The following is a 21,694-nucleotide window of genomic DNA, read 5'->3' as shown; positions in this document are numbered from 1 at the left end:
CAATCTTAGAGAGATGAAGAGTGTTCTCTGGGATCCCTACCTGCAGTACCACATCACTTCCCATTGCCCTACCTTCTAACACTGTCACATCAGTGATTATTATTCTAATGTATAAACTATGGTAGTGGAGGGGTAGTGGTATAGTAAACACTGAACTATTAATGAAAACCATTTATTTGACTTTTTATATATTTTTCTTGTTCACTGTGGTTCCTAAAATATCTGGAACACAGGAGACAGTAGATGTGTATCTACTGAATGAATAAACAATACAAACTCTGCCAACAACTAGATGTGACTGTTAGCAAGTTATCATGGACCTTTGATTTTTCCTTGTGTAAATGACTTTAAAAGGGTTAGACTATATTCTAAATGGGTTCTCATAGAATATAATGTCAGCACATATACCAAGTTTAATTGGAGGAAGGAGAAAGGCTGTTGTTAAACAAGGTGGAAAACCATTAATATTACAGGAAAAAAAATTTGACTATAGGTTCCCACATCCTCAGCATGATGATGTAGAGAATTTCCCCAAGGATGTCCTATGCAGGTTCGCACTCTGTTAGGGCAACCAGCCCTTGGTTGACAAGAGTCTCCAGAACAAATCTGAGGTCTCTAGCACCTGCAACAGTTTAGCACACTTTGTAAGCCCTTAATAAATATTTGCTCCTAAGGGCCTTTCTAATCTCTTAACAAAAGAACTATTCTTAAAAGTCTCCTTTGATGTCAGTTAGCTACAGCCACTGAGTTAGGATGGACAGAGATGCCATCCATCCTCCCATTCAGCCCAGTCTCCTCCAGGGTCTAGCCTGTGGAAAGTTACTCACTGTCTTTAGACTTTCAATTTTCTCATCTACAAGACAAGAATAATGGTAATTAAAGGACTGTACTAAGACAAAATGATATAAAGAAATTACTGCATCCTTCTTAAGCAAACGCTCCACAGAGGACAAGCTAACAGAGGTTCATGCTAACCAGCAAATCTATCCCTCTCCATCCTTCGGGCTTGGGCTGACATCAGTGCTTCCCAAACTCTTCTTGAAATATCATTTTCCAGATGAATTCTACTTGATATTTCTCTTAAAGTCACTATAGCCTAGTCTTATCTCACACAAGAAGTCAATGAAATCGTATTTAATGTACTTGCTCTACTTTTTTCAAACACACATAACAATGAATAAAGAATTACATAAGCATTCCTTAAAAGTCAGTCTCAGTGTGTAACCCATTTTCTCAATATTCAGAAAAACATTAACTTGGCATTTCTAGCCAAGATCCTTCCTCCAGTGTGCATGTATTTTCTCTGGACCACTATACTGCCTGGGAAGGGTTCTGTGAATGTTCTCAAAGGTGAGTTTGAGTTTTCAGAAGAGAAAATATCTGCACATTGGAAACTACATGCAAGTCACTTAACACAGCACATCACTATCAGTTGGTCCTTGAATGTCCTCCACAGGCCTCCCTCCATCAGCCCTCCCCCCTCTCTTTTCTGGCAGCCAAGACAACTGTGCACTGTGCTCCCAGCTCTGTTATGCTGCTTCCCTCAAGCCAAAAGGCAACTGGCCCAAGCTACTATGTTCAACACCTCTGAAATTGTGAGCCAAAATGAACCTTTCCTTCTTCAATTGATTGTCTCAGGCATTTATCACATGACAGCTGACTAACACAGCCCCAGAAATGACTCATGGGATTCCAAAGAAAGAATGCCATGCCCAACTCTCTCTTAGGCTCAAATACTTCAATCATTTTCCTGTCAAGCAAATTAATATACACAATTATTTAGAATTAAATGGTTTGGCTAAATGGACAGGTTTTCTCAAGTCCAGGTGACAAAATAAAACACCTCTGCAAGGTGCTAAATTAGCTGAGAGATGAGGCATTTTCAAAAATTTTGTGTTTCGTAGGTGAACACAGGTGCACACCAGTGTCATCCTAGGTCACTCTCTGTGGTAGTTTGAATGGGAATGGTCCCCATAGGCCCATATAATTGAAAACTAGGGAATGACACTATTTAAAAGGATAAAGGGGTGTGGTGTTTGTAGTGAGATTTCCACTCCCCCCTTACCTGTTGCACTGACCAGTCCCTTGTTGGGAGTATGTGTGGCTTTGTTGGGGGAAGTCTGCCCCTGGGGGTGGGTTTGGGGTTTTAAAAGCCCAAGCCAGTCCCAGAGTCTCTTTTCACTTCCTGCTGCCTGCAGATCCAGATGCAGGACTTTCAGCTCCTTCTCCACCACTGTGTCTGCCTGCATGATGCCATGCTTCCTCTGAAACTGCAAGCAAGCCCCAATTAAATGCTTTCCTTTATAAGAGTTGCCAAGGTCACTGTGTCTCATCACAGCACTAGAACATCAACTAAGATATTTCCATCTTTTTAAAGATGTTTTATGTTTTCATATTGATTGCATAGGTGTTATGCCTGCATGTACACATATGCACCACATGAGTACAGTGCTTGCACAGGTCAGAGGGGGGCATTAGAAACCTGTAACCAGAGACGGCAGTTTTGTAACCTGTGTTTTGAACTTTTTCAAATTCTAAAATTCACAAAATGCAAGCAGCAGACATGATGGCGCCTAGCCAAGAATAAGAGACCTCTCTTCCCCAGAAAAGGCTTATGCTCTGCAGATCCAATCACCCGAAAGAACAGTCCCAGTCACCTCACATCTGCAGCAGTCAGACTGTCCGAGCTTACACCAAAATGGTCACTCTGCTTCAGATGTCCACAAAAATGGTAAAGAAGAATAATTATTATCAAACTAGTCATATATGAATTGACCTAGGATGGTATTTTGCATGCACTTTATAGACTCCAAATATTTAGCCCCGCTATGAGTAAAAAATGAGTGTAAGTGTAGATAATAATATCTTTGCTTTTAGCTGCAATTATTCCAAAGCCCTTTTAATAGCTGCCACTTACCCACTTTCAGGCTGCAGCAAATTATAGTTAGAGGAGACAGGAGTTGACAGCTCTTTTCTCCTGTGAATGGCAGGCTCTTCCATTGCAGGAAGGCCCTTGAGCCTTCATTTAGCTACCTCCACCCTGGGCACACAAATGGTGCTACATGAAACAACAATGACAATACCCAGGCTAGTCTACTGATCCAAAGAAGCAGCCCATAGGTATTCTTAGGGCGTTTATCAACATGAAGGATGCACACAGTAGAGGTGGGGGGTTCATTTGAAAGGAACTAATAAGGAGACATTATTAATATTATAAACTTCATCTTCTGAGGACACACAGCCCAGGGAACCGAGAACTAGGTCAAAGACACAGTATCCATAAAAAAAACAATTTTCCAAGCTAAATTAGTACCTAATAAAAGAAAAAAAACTGAATGATCACTTTCAGTACCTGGAAAGTGGTACAACATGTCCCTAAATATTAAAATTGTATGAATGCAAAAATAACTCGTAAGAGCTTGCAAAACTCAAAGTAACAAACACTGTTGTGCTGCTGGTTAGCAGCTGTGACTACGTGGTATTCTATTCCAGACAGGGGCTGGGCAGAACCAGTTAATAGCATGTGTACACGCAGAGCCCAGGAGCTACTGTCATCTGAGCACTGATCAGGATCCAGATTCGTGAGATGAAATTCTTTCCTACAAGGCTGGCTCTTTTTCAAGTTAGCACATAGCCTAAGGATCAAAACAATAAACTAAAAAGGCGCATTAGAAAGACCCCTAGGAAATACATTTCACACTTTGTGTTTTCAAAAATTCAAAAACTCACCAGATAAAAGGAGAGCAACACACAAATTAATCACTGCTGAGAAGATGAGCATTTTACTTTTTAATCAACATTCTGTCCTTAATCCAAAAGCAGGACCGTAACACAGACGGTGGCATTTATGCTTCCTACAGGGAAATGTTACCTTTCCCCCAGCCACTCTCAATTCTCCTTCGAATGTGTTTAAATTTTAGATGCAGCCTTGGCAGTGTGTGGAGCTCCATTACGTGGGATGGTGCCACCCAGAACTGTGCGTGTGGGAGGACACAAGGAAGTCAGTCTTCCTTCTCTTGGTGAGGTTCCGACCATCTAGGTGAGGACTCAGATGGACACACACACACACACACACACACACACACACACACACACACACACACACACACACACACTGTAGGCTCCTTTTCAATGGAGCAAGAGAGGTTTGGAGAAGGAAATGCCAAGCAGTAACATGGAAAGAGTTGCAAAGCAAAACACCTAGATCAAATGTCCACACCTCACCTGTCTTCATCCCCAAAGATGACCCTCCATGAATGTACATCTATCTGTTCTGGGGCTTCTCATCAACAGATGGAATACAGTTGGTGACCTCTGTAACCACCACATGTTGAAAAAGCAGCAGCCAACACAGACTGCACATCTCAGTGGGCAATCCCAAATATATAAGCAATTTGAAACATTTCTTCATTTTATTACTTGTTTAGTGGGGCTGGGGTCCCCTGCTAGAAAATTACTCCACCAAGCTACACCTCTTGTCCTAGCTGGAACATTTAAGTCTTCCCTAGAGGTGATGCTGTGGTATAGATATGGTTTAAATGTGTCCTCTAAAGTGTCCACAATGGGCTTGGTGCCCAGTATGGTGATGTTAAGAACTATTTAGACCTTTAAGAGGTCTCTGGAGTCATTGACCTTGGTAGGGATTAATACAGTTTTCATAGATCAACTCTGGTTTTCTGTCACACATTCCTGCTTCTGTGACGGCATCTCCCTTCCCCAAAGCAGGGTCCACAGCAACACCATGGCTCTGAACCTCCAGAACTGTGAATGATTTTCATTATGGAATACTCAGAACCTGGTGTTTCATCACAGTGACATAATATAGGCCTAAGACAGACAGTAAGTAGAAGAGAAAGGGCTGGTCAGTTTCACCACTCTCCCATTTGGCCATCTGTGAAAATCTCCACTTCCTTTGCCAGGAAGTGGAAGTACACAGTAGATTAAAAGATGTCTGATGAGATACCATAGTTACATTCATGTGCTCCCAGGCCAGCTGGGGAAATGAGGAAGTGGAAAAGCACACACATTTTCCTTTTTCTTTCTTTTTGTTTTCCTTTTCTATACAGAAGCATAAAATGATCCACTAGGGAAAGCTGCCTGGGTCAGCATGCCTTTATGAAGAAGACCCTGAAGATGGAAACAGGCAGAAAAAAGGATGAAGAAAGATCTAGAAGTCATCCAGAGATCTACAGAGGGGGCTTCTTACCACAATCACCTGGGGCTTTGCATAACGGATTCTAGGAACTCTCCCAGAATCAGGATTTCTGTTGCCAAGATTCAAGTTTAACCTTTCAGGTTGCTGCGTGGGTTCTGGTATGTTCTGTGAGTGCACTGGTGACTTCTTACTCCCAAGCACCTGACGAAGCTACAGATTCCTTCTTGCTTCCCATCAGCCTTGTCTAGCCATCGCCCTCAACATTTACAGCTAAGAAGGCCACGAAGCAGGACACAGACAGTAGTCAGTGGCAGCCCTGAGACTTAGACCTTTACATCCCAAATTCAGTGCTTAATCACTGGACACCTCAGAACTCCACCAAAACAGGACCCCCCACTAGGCACACATTGGCCTCTCTGAACTCAGCCTGCAGGATAGCATCAACCAAAGGCTCTAGCTGTGTCCAGGACTACTCATCCTTTCCTGGGAAGGCAAATCATGCCTGTATCTCTACTTCTCTGGCTAGCATTGAGTGCTCAAAGAATAAATCAAATTGAAGTCCATGATGGGACTCACAACAGTCCTCAGAGCATCACGGACACAGGAGGAAGGGGCACTTGTCCCACTCAGACTCAGGAAGCAAACCCTGATACTAGAAAAGCCAGCAAACCTGAAATTTATATCATGACGTTAAGAGAAGCATAAAATGCTGTGTGTTTTGATTGTCATAAGCTGTTTAAGTGACAATGTCATTTTTATTCTTACTTGAAATTAAATTACCATGTGTTTCAGACTGCCAACAAACTTGAAGAACATAGGAAAATAGTCATAAACGATCTACACTGTGAGCCCACCAATGACTTCTAACCCCTAAAGGCCTTAGCCACAAAAGTTTAGAGGATAGGTTGAGAGAGAGAGAGAGAGAGAGAGAGAGAGAGAGAGAGAGAGAGAGAGTGTGTGTGTGTGTGTGTGTGTGTGTGTGTGTGTGTGTGTTGATTAATTGAAAACACACACACACATGTATACCAAATAATTAGGCCTTCTGCAAGGCCTAAGAGCTCTCCTTTGATCTCCAATGATGACATTTTTCTTTTATCTTGATCACACATGGTCATAATTTCCACTTATACACAGGAAATAAGACTTTTAAAAGCTTATAATTTTACCTTAAATAAGTGGCAGGTAATTCCAACCAGGATCTGTTTCAGTCATGATCCTCAAAGCTGTTTAAAGGAAGTACATGATAGAGTCACCAGGTCAGGCCTCACAATAGACAGTTAGAAAATGGCTGGTTGTGTCATCATAGCAATGTAGAGTGTAACCTGTACAGGCCTGAAGGCTTGCCAGTTAATCATGATATTCTAGACTCTAGAAAAATGGGAAGCCTGGGAAACCATTTTTAGATATGATTTGAGACTGCTCCCCATGGGTACATTTAGGATTTAATCCCACGGTAAAATGATAAAGGGGTAGAAAGTTCATCTAATGGTGGTATTTAAAGGTACAGATGTTGGGAGACAATTAGAATTAGGTCACAGAGTGGAGCTCCCAGAACTGAACATTTGTTGTTTCTTAGAAGAGGCCAAAAGAGACTTGTGTATACTCTTTCTCTTCCCATGTGATATTCTGAACAAGCATGGAAATCAGCAGGCATACCAGATGCAGGCCTCAACCTTGCACTCCAGAATTGTGAGACAAAATAAACGTTTTTATAAACTTGCCTAGCCTTAGGCATTTTCTTATAGTATCCAGAAAATAGACTAACACAAAAGGCTATAGAATCCTCATTTGGTCTGTATGACAGGAAAGTTCCAGTTCAAGTGAACAAAGGTCAAGTCTAAATCATAAGAACAAAGTTTTGGCCTCTCAACCAGTTCCCAGTGTACAGACCCAGAATAAAGGCAAGGTCAGCTTCCTTTGAAAACGAATGCTACTATTCTGCCAGAAATGTAGCCTGCCAAAGTCTCTCTTCTTATAATGTACATACAGTGTTTGCCCCAGACTGTCTGTGTATTGGGAGAAAAAAGAGGGAGTCAGACCTTTCAGGGACTACTGGACAATGGCTTTGATGACAGTAATTCCAGGAGACCCAAAGCCCACTGTGGTCCCAGCTAGAAAAAGAGCTTATGGAGGCCAAATGGTCTTTGGAGTCTTGGCTCAGGCCCCTCTCTCTGTGGGCCCCTGACACCATCCTGTGATTATTTCTCCACCCAGAATGAACAACTAAAGTAGACATCTTTAGTGACTGGAAGCATCCACAGGCTGAGGAAGCAAGGGGCTGTCGGTTTTTCTGCAAGGGGGAAACTGGCTGGAAAGGATCACAGCGTGTGGTTCCAAAAGCGCAGGTCTGCTCAGAGAGAACGCAGAGCATTTAAGTTGGAAGTTGCTATGTGGGCACTATTTGGTTTCAAAGAAATGGGCTTGGCTCAGCACTTGGACATCAGGATAAATCATTCCAACAAGGAAGAGCCCAGGCACTATCAAATTTCAATTGCTAGCTGAAAACTCTGATAGCTGCTCCAGATATAATATGCAGTTATAGCCCAGAACCATAAATTATCAAGGCCATGGTCCTTTCAGAATATAATAAATGAAGTGTGGGCAACCACATATGTGGTAAAGATCCCAACCCCCAGTGTGTGTCACAAATGTCTGGTCACCCGCAGGAACTAGGGAAGAATGAAGAGGGTGGGGAGGGGGGGATAAAATAGACTCCAAGTTCAACACTGGCTGTCCTGAGGTGAAGAGGGCAGAAGAGCTAAAATCTGACCCATAAAAAAGTTCCAACATTCTTGCCAGTTGTGGTCTTCTCTGTTTACACCCCCCAAGGATTCTGTATGACTAGGAGACAATCACAGGAGGCAAGCAAGCCCTGCCTCTTGAGCAGAGGTAATACAATAGCAGACTGACTGGCCGAGCTCTCTTCTGGAAAGTCAGGGGTAGATCTGGGCCCAGACGAATGACACCACAGCCTCCAGGGGACAGGACGCTCCACAGCCAATACATGTGCTTCCCTACATCTGACACAATCTCTGACCCACAGCCAGATGCTCTTCTGTCATAGTGACCTCAGGCAAGACTGGTCTTCAACAAATTTGGGCCAAGGAGAGTCACATGCCAGTCATTCCTGAATGTACTGCTCCTGGGGCCCTGACTCAGGCACATCCAAAAAGACAATTGAAAGTCTGTCCCAAAAATGACTGTAAAAGAACACAGAGCACCTACACATGGGTAACAACACTTCCTTCTACACATGCCCGTTGGCACTTCTTGGAGACTTAGCATAGCACACCTACTTAAATCCTCCAGGCCACTAAGGGAAACAATCATTAACCAGAAAAGAAGGTGACATGAGCATTGCCAGCATAGGGACAAGTGCATCCAGGGAACTAGCACTAGGGCATGCCAGAAGGTTCCCAGATGAGGGGACCACCCAGTGGCATCAAGTAGACTCAGGCACTTCTGAGTCCTCTGTCCACCACTCACTACAGGCTATGTGATTCTTTCTGTGTGGCCTCTCTTCTGCCTGACATTTGCCCTTCACATTCATCTCTCCCTGTTCATAGTTAAGCAGGAATTCTGAGTTCTGCTACCGGCTTAATGCAGAAGATCTGTGTGCAGCCCAGCTCTGTCCTTCTGGAGACAAGCATAGGAAACAGGAACGTAAAAGAGAGACCTGCCCCTCCCCAGCTATTCTCCCCAAGTCCCTGGCCCTCCACGCCAGCATACAGCTCTCCATTGTGGCAATTGTGAACCGATCTTTCCCTGTACACTGAGATCAGCCTCCTGCTGCAGGGCAAATCAGGCCATATCCAGAGAGGTGCCTCTCAGTTGTCACACAGGCACCTCCTCTCACCTGTCTGTCAGCTGAACCCAGGACTCACAGAGAAAGGTTGTCAGTAAACATCAACAAAATAAAAAGATAGCAAACACCCACAGAGTGAGCCAGCGTAAGGCACAGAGCTAAGAAAAGAGCCACATATGAAAGCATTAGAAAATAAATTAGCAGAAATTTGAAGGATTTAGAATCCATTTCAAGTGCACTGGAAGAAAATCCTTGCAGAATGGGAAAAGGAGCCTAGGCTGAAACCTGGGTAGCCACTGGTCCCACCCTCTGCTGGCTGACAGCTGAGGTTTGGATTCCCCGGGACCTTATTCTCTTTTCAGTTCCTACAAGGACAATAGTTCCCTTAAACCGGAGCCTGCTCATCAGGATCTGACTGAGATGCAGTTCCTGGGTCCCCAAGAATCTGAGGCCTTCTGAAAACTGAGAACCACGATCCAAGTCCTCCCTCATTCCTCGTGGCTGCCATACCCTTACTGACTCACTCCTTTAAACTGCTGCTTAAAATCTGAAGGATTTAAACTAATGACTAAATTGATTCTTTTAGAAATTGTTGGATTCTAAAGGTAGTAATAGCAGTCATATTGTGACCAATATGAAATGATGTATGGTTTATACACTGTAGCCAGGAAGAGCTTTTCATAGCATAGATGTTGCCCTGCCACTCCTCAGGGAAAAGACATGTGTGACCTCTCACTGACTTGTGGATAAAGCCCAGACCCACGGTCCCCTTCAGCCGACCTCCCCAATTTAACACAGGGATACAGTTCCCCAGGCCTGAGAGTTCGGGACTTTAGTTCCTACAAAGTCAAAATCCACCCTTCTCATTTCTTTGGGAAGAACACCTCTTTTTTCTTCAGTAAAATCCCTTCCACCATTCCCCAGGCTGACAGCATCAATGCTCCTACTATGTGCCCACATAGCACCAATAATTTCATATCACATTCCTCAGTGCATTTGAAATGTGCCACAGAGGGTTTAGAGATGTTTCACTGGTTAAGAACACCTGTTAATCTTGCAGAGGACCTGGTGTTCCATTCCCAGCATCCATAAAGAGGCTCATAACCAAATATAACTCCACTTCTAGAAGGCCCCATGCCCTTGCCTTGCCTTGCCACACACATGTCTTGTCTTGCCTTGCCTTGCCTTGCCATACACATGCCTTGTCTTGCCTTGCCTTGGGCATGCCCATGACTTGACTTTCCTTGCTTATAATTAGCATGCCTTTCCTTGCCATGGACATGCTTAGCCTTGCCTTGCCTTGCCCTGCCATGTACATCACTTGCCTTCCCTTGCCTTTCTCTCCATGTGCATGTCTTTCCCTGCCTTGTCTTGTCATGTGCATGCCTTGCATTGTCTTTCCTTGCCTAGCCTGCCATGCAATGTGCATTCTAGACCTCCCTTTCAAGATATGCAGCAAGCCTGCTAGGAAATACTGCTACATAACTCGTGAGAAGCTGAAGGATTTGTACCATTCCACCTGGGAACAGCAACAAAGGTCTGAAATTGTTATAAACTGAAGACAGTATGTAATTTGCTAGTGGCTTTTCATGACTGTAGTCATGGTCTCACTTCCAAAACAAAGTCTAAAGAAGTTCTTTCCACTGGAACATTCCCCTCTCAAGCCTATGCTTCAGTTCATGACAGCGTCTAAACTGAAGTTTATCTTTCTTTTAATCCACTCACAAAAGCCATTACTAAATGACCATTCCATGGGTATATGAGCTACCGTGTAAGACTCTAGTAAGTCTACATGCTAGCTTCCGCCTTTCTGGAGGAACTTACAGAGCAGAGCAGGTGGCCAAACAAACAATGGCCAGAACTATCAAATAAAAATGGGAACCATGGCAGTGGCTTAAAGTGGACATGGAATAAAATGTTTTACATGGAACACTTTGAAAAGTGAGAAAATTGGTACAACTAATTATACTGGTACAGCAGAGCTATTGTGGATCTTTCCCTTTGGGCCATGGTCCTCCTCTTTTTCCCTTTCGGTCTTACACTTAGAATAACTTTGTTTCTGGCTGACAATCTAATGAGCCAGTTCAGGTTAAAGAAGAAAGTTGAACACTTTACATCCACCAACATTCCATTGAAACTTTAAGCCATCATTTACTTTCCAGAAGGTTCTAAGTGATTTGGAGGGGATGCTTACAAAGTATTTAGGGACCACTGACCTTCCTTTACAAACAACGTAATCATATAAAACCTAGTTCATCTGAAATTGAATGCCTGTCCATTGCTACTCAGTAGGACCCCACTAACTTGGGAGTTTCTCACAGGGCTCCTACCTGTAGCAGGACAGGTATAAACAGTCCTGTTTCAGAAAGTGGGAATCAGTGGATGGGGAAGAGCCATAAACAACCTCTAATTTCTATCCCCAGTGGATTAGCAATAAAATGAAATCCCAGGTTGGCAGGTATTGAACTAGAGATACATATCGACTTACATGGGTTTTCATTTGAGCACACCAAATTGGTAGCATTGTCTATTAATATTGGTTCATTTCATTTGCAATCAATGTTATTTATACTAATGTGGCAGTTTTCACCTCTGTTTGTGAAGCAAAGACGGAGCAAAGTCTAACTGAGCTTTTAAGAGGAATGGCTCAGGCCTCTTAAAGAAAGTTAAATAAACAACATAAGTCTTTAAATGAGTGCAGAAAGATGTTGGGGTCAAAAACCTGCATAGAAACCACTGGTAACAGGGATGGCATCATCAAAAAAAAAAAAAAACACGGCACCAAGACCTCTTTGTAGTCAGGATTAAAGTTACCATGTCAGCAGCTCCAGAGGCTATGCATTTACATTAAACCATCTGACAGATGTGAAAACTGAGGCTGAGCAAGATAATGAACTTAGCCTACCTAGCTGACACTTGAAAATCAGCTAGAATCCTCAATTAACAAGTGTGTGTTTGTTTAGTTCCAAACTTCAAAGAACCATTCTTTTCCTTTTCCCAAATCCAATCAGTCACCAAATCCTCCATTTGTTTTCTTCAGTGGATGGCTGCAACATTAGGAGAGCATACTGTCCCCCCTTCCCCTATCTGCCCTATCTGCCCTGGCTGGAAGTGGGGGTGGGGCAGCCTTTCTGCATAGCAAGCTCACTGCTGTGTTTGTTTATTCCTCTCCCCAAGACTAGGCATTTAATTGGATAGGTCTAGAGGATAGAAGCTGACAAGAAGCCATCCTTGGTTTCTCCTGCCTGCTGTACTGTCTAGTCTTTTGTCCAGGCTGAAATGGGACAGTCCTCATAAAAGCTGAAGTGTCTGTTTTCTTTGCCTAAGAGCCTTTGCCTTTCCTTTCCATTCAACCCAATGTTTAGCTCCCAGCAAAACTGACTCCAGGCCTCCCCCAAACATCCCTCAACCAAGGACTGCTGAACTGGATAAGTTCTCTAGATCTTTCCCAAATGATCACCTGTGTACTCCTTCCCCTGTGATCTGCAAACCCACCGTGCTGGTAGTTATTATTATCGCTTAACTGGCCTTCTTCTCATTCATCCACCCCTAGAAAAGCTCCAAATGTGGAGTGCCTTGACCATAGAACATACAGTACAGCTAAAATGGCTGTGGCGTGGCAGACTGATAGAAGACGGGGGGTGAAGTACTTCGATAGGTTAAGGCAGCAATAACAGTTCAACTCTTCATATGTATTTAAGGTTTTTATTTATTTATGTGTGTGCTTTCATGTCTGTGTGGGGGGGGGTCTGTGTGTGAATTCTGTTTAAATACTGAAAACAGAATTCAAGACTTTGTCCACACTGAGCATGATGGACCTTAACACTCAGTTATATCACACCTCTCATTGCTTTTTAAAATATAATTTAAAATAAAGCTTTTTAATACACTTTTTATGCAAATCCAGGCAGATACTTTTCAAAAACTCTAAGCAGAACAAACAGTAATTGAGAAGAGTTCCAATGAGTCTTAGCCACTTGCTGAGTAGAGTGGATCCAAAGAGTTCAAAGTATTCCAAAGAGTTAAAAGTATTCATTCCTTGATAAACATCTTGCTTTAACATGGTTCCCATTCAATGGAGATGACAAGTGTCAGAGAAAATAGAATGTAGCAGCTAAAGTCATCATCCCTCTGCTTCAAAGGAACCTTCATTATTGGGTAAGGTGTACGTGTGTGTGTGTGTGTGTGTGTGTGTGTGTGTCTGTCTGTCTGTCTGTCTGTCTGTCTGTCTGTCTGTCTCTCTCTGTCTCTGTCTCTGTAAGCCTGTGCATCTCTCTGTGTGTTCATGAAACTTACTAGTTACTACAGGAAAGAAAAGGTCCCATTTCCCCAAGTCAAAATGTTTAACTAGCAGTCACTCGACTAAGTAGCACATAATTGGGGTAGCTAAGGTACCAGTCCACTATAAAAATCTAGGGCATGGTAGGGTAGAGTAGTGTGGGGGTGGGCTGGAGTCAAGTTGAAACCAGCCTTACTGAGTGTTATTGGAATTCACTCTTCATTCAGCCAAAAATGTGCAGTCTAACCAAAGTACTCCACTGGCTCAACTTCCCAAGCCACACGTCTTCTGAAGGCCACGGGCAGAGCCAGCTGCGGTTTATACATTTGGGTTAAAGAGCCCCAAAACAGAAAAAGAAAATTTTTTGAAACGCGTTATACTTCAAAATGAAGAGTAATTGTGTGTAGCGGCCTGGAAAATATATCTCATGCAGTACACTGTGCCACTGAACCCCAGAGCACAAAACTCTGGTGCTCCAAATGCAATCTCAAACTGAAAATAAAAAGGTACAAAGGGCGGAAGGAAGGGTGGAGGGTTGCTACAGAGCTGTGACTCGGAGGAGGCTGCTGCCTTAGGGAAACACAGCTAATATACAACCCAGCAATAGGTTCTGTGCAGCACAAACCACTAGCTACTGCTCTGGACACTAGAGCAGCCAGAGGAGGCAAATAAAAAGGTTGACATATAATTACATAAGAAAATAATGTCACAAGATTGCACAGAAATCTAATCCACTGAGTGGGAAAGGACTTCATTTAAGTCAATACCTTTAAAGTTTCTCCTTGGCCTGCTACAAGGCCCTATCACACTGATGGAACTTCCATATCCATTACCAGCTGACTGTCAAGGAGCATTTGCCAAGTACAGGAGCCGGACTCCAGGCAGACATTTCTTTATCCTTTGACCAGGTCTCTAACAAAGCCAAGCTGACAGACAGCTACTCACCAGCCCTCTCCAGTCATTTACCCTCTGTTATATAAAGGTTACAGTAACTAGTAATCAAACTCAAAACCTTGCTAGGAAGCTGGGACAGGATCTCACTATTTCATTTTCTTGGACTACAGGATGAACACTAAAGTCAGACTTGCAAGCATTTGACTTAGGAAGAAATTGCAACTTAGCAGTGAGGGAAGTCAGAGAGGAAACTAAGGCAAACGAATGAACACAAAGGGTGAGCTCCCCATCTCTGAATATACTACCTTAGGCTCCAAGGAATAAGCAGTGACAGAAACTGGGGCACTTACAACTGCTGTTGAAAGTCTAGAACCTGACGGTCAGATTACACACAATTGTTCTGTCTCTTCAGAGAACAAAGCAGAGGTTTGCAACCAAGAAGGGGAGGGAAGAAGAGAGCTGGGGTTGGCCCCTGAGGCACAGACTTGCAAAGTGTGGATACAGTTTTGTTTGTTCCCAACTGAGTGGCACTGTTGGGACCTAGTGAACAGAGAGTAGGGAGCTGGTGGACAACCAGAAATTCACAGGACGATCCTCAATAGGCAGAATTATCCAGCTCAAAATGTCAATGGCACCAAGGCCGAGACCAGCCAAAATCAAGTGCCAATAAGACGGTAAATGGTCTACAAGAAGAAAAGACGAAGAGCAGCAACCTCTGCATTGTCCAAGGAATGAATGGGCTCAGGTTTTCGGTTCCCTCGGTGAGTATTAATCCATGGTCAGAAGTAGCAAAGCTATGACAAACTGACAAGTGTGCCACGAATTATATTCTCCTGTCAACTTGTTCCCTCCCAATGGGTTCCACAATTCTGCCTGCACCATAACTCATCCACATTTTTTTGAGTGTTGGTTAAAGAATTTTTCTTTGGCAAAGACCCCTCCCCCACCCTCTCTCAGATTAATAAACTGTGACCTTGGCTGACAGATATATGAGAGCCCAAAAATAGATCCAGATTCAAGGTTAAGGACAACTTGAGAATGAGATATCCAGAAGGATCAACCCTGACATTCTCTATTTCACTGGTAGGAGATACCCCAAGCTAGGTGTCATGGCAACCTGAGAGACACCCATCTGAACTAAAGGGATTTGTTCTGTTGTTTTTCTTTTGACAGCACTGAGGTTCAAAACTCAAGGCCTCATGTAGGCCAAGCACATGTTACACCACTGAGCAGCACTCTTACCTGACACCAAGGCTGTTTTCTTTCTTTCTTTCTTCTTCTTGAGACAGGGTTTCTCTATGTAACTTTGGAGCCTATCCTGGAACTCACTTGGTAGAACAGACTGGCCCTGAACTCACAGAGATTGCCTGCTTCTGCCTCCCAAGTGCTGTAATTAAAGGTGTGTCCCACTACTGCCTGACTGCCAAGGGCATATCTTACTTCTTTTTCTATTTCAAAAACATTTAAGCTAGGCAGTGGTGGCACACACCATTAATTCCAGCACATGGGAGACAGAGGCAGGTGGATTTCTGTGTGTTCAAGGCTATTCTAGTCTACAGAGGAAGTTTCAGGACAACCAGAGCTGTTATGCAGAAAAACCCTGTTTTGAAAAAAAAAAATTTTTTTAATTTATTTGGTATCTCTATATACATAAGTGTGTGAGAGTGTGGGTACTTATGATGCTCATGAATCTGAAGGCCAGAGGACAACCTCAGGTGTCATTCTTCATGTACTATTGTGCATTTTTGTACAGCATCACTCACTGACCTAGAGCATGCCAATTACACACGTGCTACATGACACGAGTAAGTTGCAAGTCTCCCTCCATCCCCATCACCCCAGCATTTTTATGACTTCTGGTGATCAAACTCAGGTCCCCATGCCATAAAGGCAAGCACTTTACCAACTAAGCAGTATCTTTATCCAAACACCCCTGTGGCATGTCATTGCTCTAGACCACATCCATAAAATGGGATAATGTTGGTGGCTTCCCATTCCTTCTAAAACAGTATGCCATAGAGAAAGAGCGGCAGTCATGGAGGAAAGGTCATACTAACCTCATGATCCAATCTGGCACACTGCTTCATAATGCCTTACCTGGGCACCTTTCCCCTAGCCCACTACTGGTTATCCGGAAATACCATCCACCCATCATAGTGGTCCTGGAGTAGAGTATGTACTGAGTTGCCCGCATTTTCTGCTTAGTAAAGCTGTGTTCCCTACATTAACTGTTAGAATTAAAATAGTCAAACTGTAGCTTCAATTCCTAAAACTGAGGTTCCAATTATAATCTTGCTCAGGTTCTGGAAACCAGTGTTTGTGGGGGCCCAGAACACTGAGAAGCATCTCCTTCTATTTATACATGTGACTAAATTCTCTACTCAGCACTGGGCCAGGTTGTTGCTGTGGCTAATTCTGTTTGATGAGACAGCATTCTTTCACCCACATATATTTCTACCTCAATACTTAACTGTTCGCCTCACTTTAGGCTGCTGACAAAATTCTGCTCAAATTATACCTGCAACTATGGAGGGCTGACACACAAGTAGTTAAATTTAATCACTGATTGCAGCAGGGCTTGGCAGGCTTCAGTTCTGCTTGCCACAGATAAGTTGCCATTGTTAACACTCAGACAACCTAGACTATCCAGGAAATTGAGCACAACAGCCAGTGTGTGCATGGGTATGCAGACAGGCTTTGCTGAACCTAAAAGCACTATGCTGCCCACTGGAATGCTTTAGGGCCACACATGTCACAGAAGCCACACCCTATCTGCACAGCTGGCCTTCATGACACTTCTGATTTGGATACTGAGGAAGTTCTTGGCCTATGGCTTTGTTCTCTGGCTAGCCAGTCTTAAGCCCAAATCAGCAGGAATACCTAATCTAATTACCCATCACAGCAGTGTGGCTACTACCAAAACAGAATGCCTGCCTCTGCAATCTCCAAAAGTAATCAGAATCATGTACACAGGGAATAGCGGGGGTAAGCAGTAAAGGAAAAGTCCAGCAGAGTACATTCCCAAAAGCTCAAAGCTATCGCTTCGGCAGGGTAACTGTAGGTGCTTTTGATGTCCCTCTAAGAACAGTTCCTGAGGATGGTTGACTCTGCACCACTGCAGGAAAGAGCTGGTCACTTGGGTTCTCTGTCCCTCCAAGATAGGGGTGGCATCGGGGCCTGGAACAATGTCAAATTCTATAAACACTAACATTTTTAGGGTGAAGTCAAAGACTCACACTGCACGTGGTTCATTTGGAAATGGCACCTTTCACAAGAAATTTAACTGTTTTGTAAAAGGAAACAGCTTCTGAAACCATGGCCCCGTGGGTTCTTTTCCATCAGAACTCCTGACAAGCTTTTGAAAAAAATTCTCACAACTTCTAGAATTATTAAAGCAAATTGTAAAAACTCAAACCCATATGGTCTTTCTCTGTGTGGCTTTAAGGACAGAATCCATGACCTGGTCCATGCTAGTCAGTATATATATCCTTGAGCTATATATACCCACCCCAGCAGCCCTTGTTTCTATGGAGCAGCATCTTCCTATGTATTTCTAGCAAGTCTTGATCTATTAACCAAGTCTCTCCTCTAATTCAAGATCCTTCAGCCTCAATCTCCTCAGAGGGCTGGCCTTCTGCTTGCTTCAATTTGTGTTTTAGACTGCTGATGTGGACCCGCTAAGTGGGTATCAGGCTCTCCTCCTGGGCTGCAACCTTAAGCAAACAAAGCACTATGCCCGTTGAGTTGAACTGGTGTTACACAACTCTTGCAGCAAACACTTGAGTCTTTGTAAGACAGAGGTTTAGTAATCTCCCACCTTCTCCAAATTCAACAGGATGTCTAAACCAAGCTATTTCTCTGGATGGCTGCAGGCATCAAAGAGTGGTTGCAGACCAGTGAGAAACCTTCCAGCCCACTGTTCCAGCGCAAATACTATTCTAATAGGCATGGTGCCTCTGAAGCTTCAGTGCTGGACCAGGTGATGAGATAAGCAAACATGCACTGGTGCACCACTTGCCATGTCCCCCCTCACCACATCCTCTGGGCCAGAGCTTCAAAGCCCTCCCTTCCTGCACACACCTCTCCCCACCCACTCACACCAAATACCCAAAGCAAGCATATTACGTGAGAACACTCAAGTGCCAACTTCTCATTGGTGTTGAAGTTTCAGAACCACTTACAACCCAGCAGCTCTTAGACAAGCCCCTCGCCTGCCTGATTCTTTTTCATCTTCTCCCTTTCCAAGGGCTTTTCCTTGCTTTTCTCCTTTGTCTGTCTTCTGCTTTCCTCCTCTGCCTTCAATTCAGCTCCTCTGTGAGAGAGGGAGGGACAGGGTACATATGTGTGGGCCTCTTGCTGCTTCTGGTAATGCTGATTGTCCAGAGGAGTATTTCCTTGGCTTAAAGCAACATGGGTTTTGGAAAGATATCCTCCAAGGGGAGAGGTACGACAACAGATCGGAGCAGCTGGGCTTTTGAGAAAGTGCCCTGCTTTTTATACCCCACCCCAAGCAATCACCTCTCTGGACCTACAGTTCTGAGGAAGAGATCTAACATGTCTAAGGGTCTGGAAGAACAGTGGCAGAGCAGGGAGGAGGGACTAGAGGAAGGTAAAAGCCTGGCTTCTCACTCACCACTGACTCTGGGATTTTCTTAGTATGTTTCCCCAGTGGCCTCTCCCAGGATGGACAGCTCTCCATCTGTCAGCCAACAAAACATATACAGAACACATTGCTACCCTATGCTAGAAGTTCATCTAGATCTGTGAACAAGGTCACCAGCCTGCTCAAACTTCCATGCCAACCGGAGAGACAATTATAAAATAAACAGGTGAATATATAATGCCAAGGAGTAACAGATACTGAGAGGGAAACCTGGGAAACACAAGAGGACCTGGGAGAGCTGTCCACAAAGCTTTTTAAACTGACAACTGAGAAGAAGGAAGCAAAAGGTGAGTCATCAGGACATGTGAGGGAAAACTCCCCAGGCAGCCAGAATATCATGTGCAAAGGTCCTGGGGAGAAAAAGCAGTAAAAAAGAAAAATACCAGGAAGTCAGAATTGTTGCAGTTAACAAGGACATACTCCGTGTGTGTGGGGGGGGGGCGCAGGGCATCCATCATAGGACCACCCACCCTGTGGCCCAATGATGTTCAGGCACTGAGTTTCCACAGATTGTGGTCTCCCCAAGTTTCCTGTCCCCCAGCTTTCTCCTGCTTACTCTTTCTCCTGCTTACTCTTTCTCCTCACCAGGAGTCCTCCCAGTTGGGGCCATTCTGTCAGTTTATCACTTCATCTAACTTAACAAAAACCCAGTAGCAAATACAGTAAGAAAAGCCATATGCGCATTTAACCACAATTCTGAAAAGATAGCAAATGTACCATAGTGAGGAGCAGTAGATCAAAAGGTCATCGAAGGTGGGAGGGAGAATAAGAAAATGAGTATGGAATCTTTGTTACAAGCCTGCAAGTGAACTGGTTCTAAACACACTAACATCCCCAGTCCTGTAAATTGAGGAGTGGAAACAGTAAACCTTGAAATAACCTTGGAGATCTGCTGAAGAGGTGAAGACCACGACCAGAAGCCTTTAATGGACCCGCTCTGCTGCCAGCTTTCCCAATCTCACAGTCATTGCAAATAAACTGGATCCTCCAGTCCCAAGTTGTTCTAAAAGATTTTGATATGTAAAAGCTGATTATTTTTATTTTGTACATCAAAGAAAACAAAAACCAGAAATTCTAGCTCTGTTTCCCTCAAGTCACAATCTGTATCTTAGGCCATAGGCACGCGGTCCACTGCCCCTGGGTGCCTTTCATTGAGTTCCATGTGCCTCGGGAGCTGTCCAGAAGCCCTAGGAGCTGTCCCAGCTTGGGGCCAAACTCTGAAGCGTCGGGTCAATCCGGGTCCAACAATCTTTGCCCCAGCTGCCTAGTTCAAAGGGTTCCAGGCAAGAGAGTCAGTGGGAGCGTGCCCCCAGCCCGAGGGGCAGTGGGAGAGCAACCCCCCCGCCCGCCCGCGAGCAATGACGCGCGCGACACACACACACACACACCACACACACACACACACACACACACTCACACACACACACACACGCACGCACGCACACACACACGCCTAGCGCGCGCCCGCGGCACAGCACTTCCCAACCCCACACAAGCGCACCGCGGCCCGCTGAGTTCTCGATTTCCTCTTCCTCAAAGCCGCTGGGCTACCGCGGTGCGCGGCTCGTTCGCTCCCTCCCCAGAGCCCCACGTCCGCCCTCTCCCACGCCAGCCTCTCCATCGAAGCCCCCGCCGCCTTCCCTCCCGAACCCCAGAGGGAAGCCCCGCGAAGCCCCGGGAGGCGGGTCTTCCCTAGCGAACGCCCGCAGGGGTCCTCGCAGCCCATCAAGCCCCATCCTGGGAGAGCGCTCTGCGGGTATCCCCTCCCGTCTGCGACGCCCGAGCGAGCCCCGGAGTCCTCGCCGCCCGCCGCGACTAGGCGCAGCCTCCGGGCTCTCCCGCCCCACTATTGCTGGCCGCAAGGTCCCGGGCGCACTCGGCTAGGTTCCGGCACCCCTACGCCTCCAGCCCACCCTGCCCCGGGTCCCGGCCCTGAACCCCATCCCAGAGCTGCCCCCAGTGTCCGCTCCCCTCGTGCCTCTAGTCACTCGGGACCCCTCTCCGCCCAGACCTCCCAACTGCAGCGCGCCCGCCCCCCGCCTCGCCGCGGGGCCCCCGGGAGGAAACAAAAGTGTCTCCGCGGCGCCCTGGTCCTGCCCGGGCCCCGCCCGGGCCGCCGAGGTCAGCGAGCCGGGCGCCGCGCCAGCCCTGAAAACTTTACGAACCTGCCCGGGGTCGCAGGACGCGGTGACGAGGGTTCCAAGAGGCCGGAGAGCCGGGGCGGGGGCCGGGGCGGTAGACTGGTGGCCGAGGTTCTGTCGCCCCTCTCGGGGCCGCGGACGGCGGTGGCTCTGCCTCTATCTTGTGCCCATTCTCGCCCGCCGCCGCTGCCCGAACGCACGCACTTACACTCGGGTCGCCGGCCGCGGGCTGCCGCTGCTCTCACTTCCTCTTCCTTCCTCCTGCTGGCCAGAGACACATCTTGCATCTGGGAGCATCCCGCGAGCTGCCGCGAACTCTCCTCCTGGGCAGCCACTGCGGAGTTGCCGCCGCCACCCCAGGCACCTGCGCGCGGACACGCGTGGTTGGTGCGTTTGCTTCCCGCCCCCGCACTGCTGCCCGCCCCCTGCACGGTGCCTAGGGCCGGTTGCCTACGACTTTTTGAAGTCCCTCTACTTTAAAATTGAGAATGCACACCTCAGTTCTGCTATAAATAGTGTGTGCTGAGCATGACTTCTGATGAGCTCATAAACCGCGTTTTGCAGGCACTAATTAACTCCGCCACCCTCATAGCGCCACCTCTGGGGGACAGAAAGCTCATGGTACCTTTTTTATAAGCTTTCATTTTGGACAGCTTATTTGAGATTTTTCCACCGAAGGGGGAAGAAACTTAGGTGGGCTATTTTGAAACAGTTGCTCTAAGAAGCTCCCGTATATGTCTTGCCACTTTGTCGTGGG

At 45.5% G+C, this 21,694-nt stretch overlaps 1 protein-coding gene across 2 annotated transcripts in view; it reads right to left on the bottom strand.

The window, feature by feature from the left end:
• The window catches only part of Elmo1 (engulfment and cell motility 1), a 523,874-nt gene extending 502,444 nt beyond the window's left edge, over positions 1-21,430 (bottom strand). The window contains exon 1 of one of the 2 annotated variants that reach the window (XM_027409370.2): positions 20,962-21,430. The gene's annotated coding sequence lies outside the window, so the exon portion shown is untranslated. The remainder of the gene's footprint in view (positions 1-20,961) is intronic. The other variant, XM_027409371.2, reaches the window with a different exon arrangement.
• Positions 21,431-21,694: the final 264 nt, after the last annotated feature.

The sequence above is a fragment of the Cricetulus griseus genome, chromosome 3 (assembly GCF_003668045.3).
Source record: "Cricetulus griseus strain 17A/GY chromosome 3, alternate assembly CriGri-PICRH-1.0, whole genome shotgun sequence".
Lineage (NCBI taxonomy): Eukaryota > Metazoa > Chordata > Mammalia > Rodentia > Cricetidae > Cricetulus > Cricetulus griseus.
Note: the sequence above shows the minus strand (reverse complement) of the source record. Positions and strands in the feature narration are given on the sequence as shown.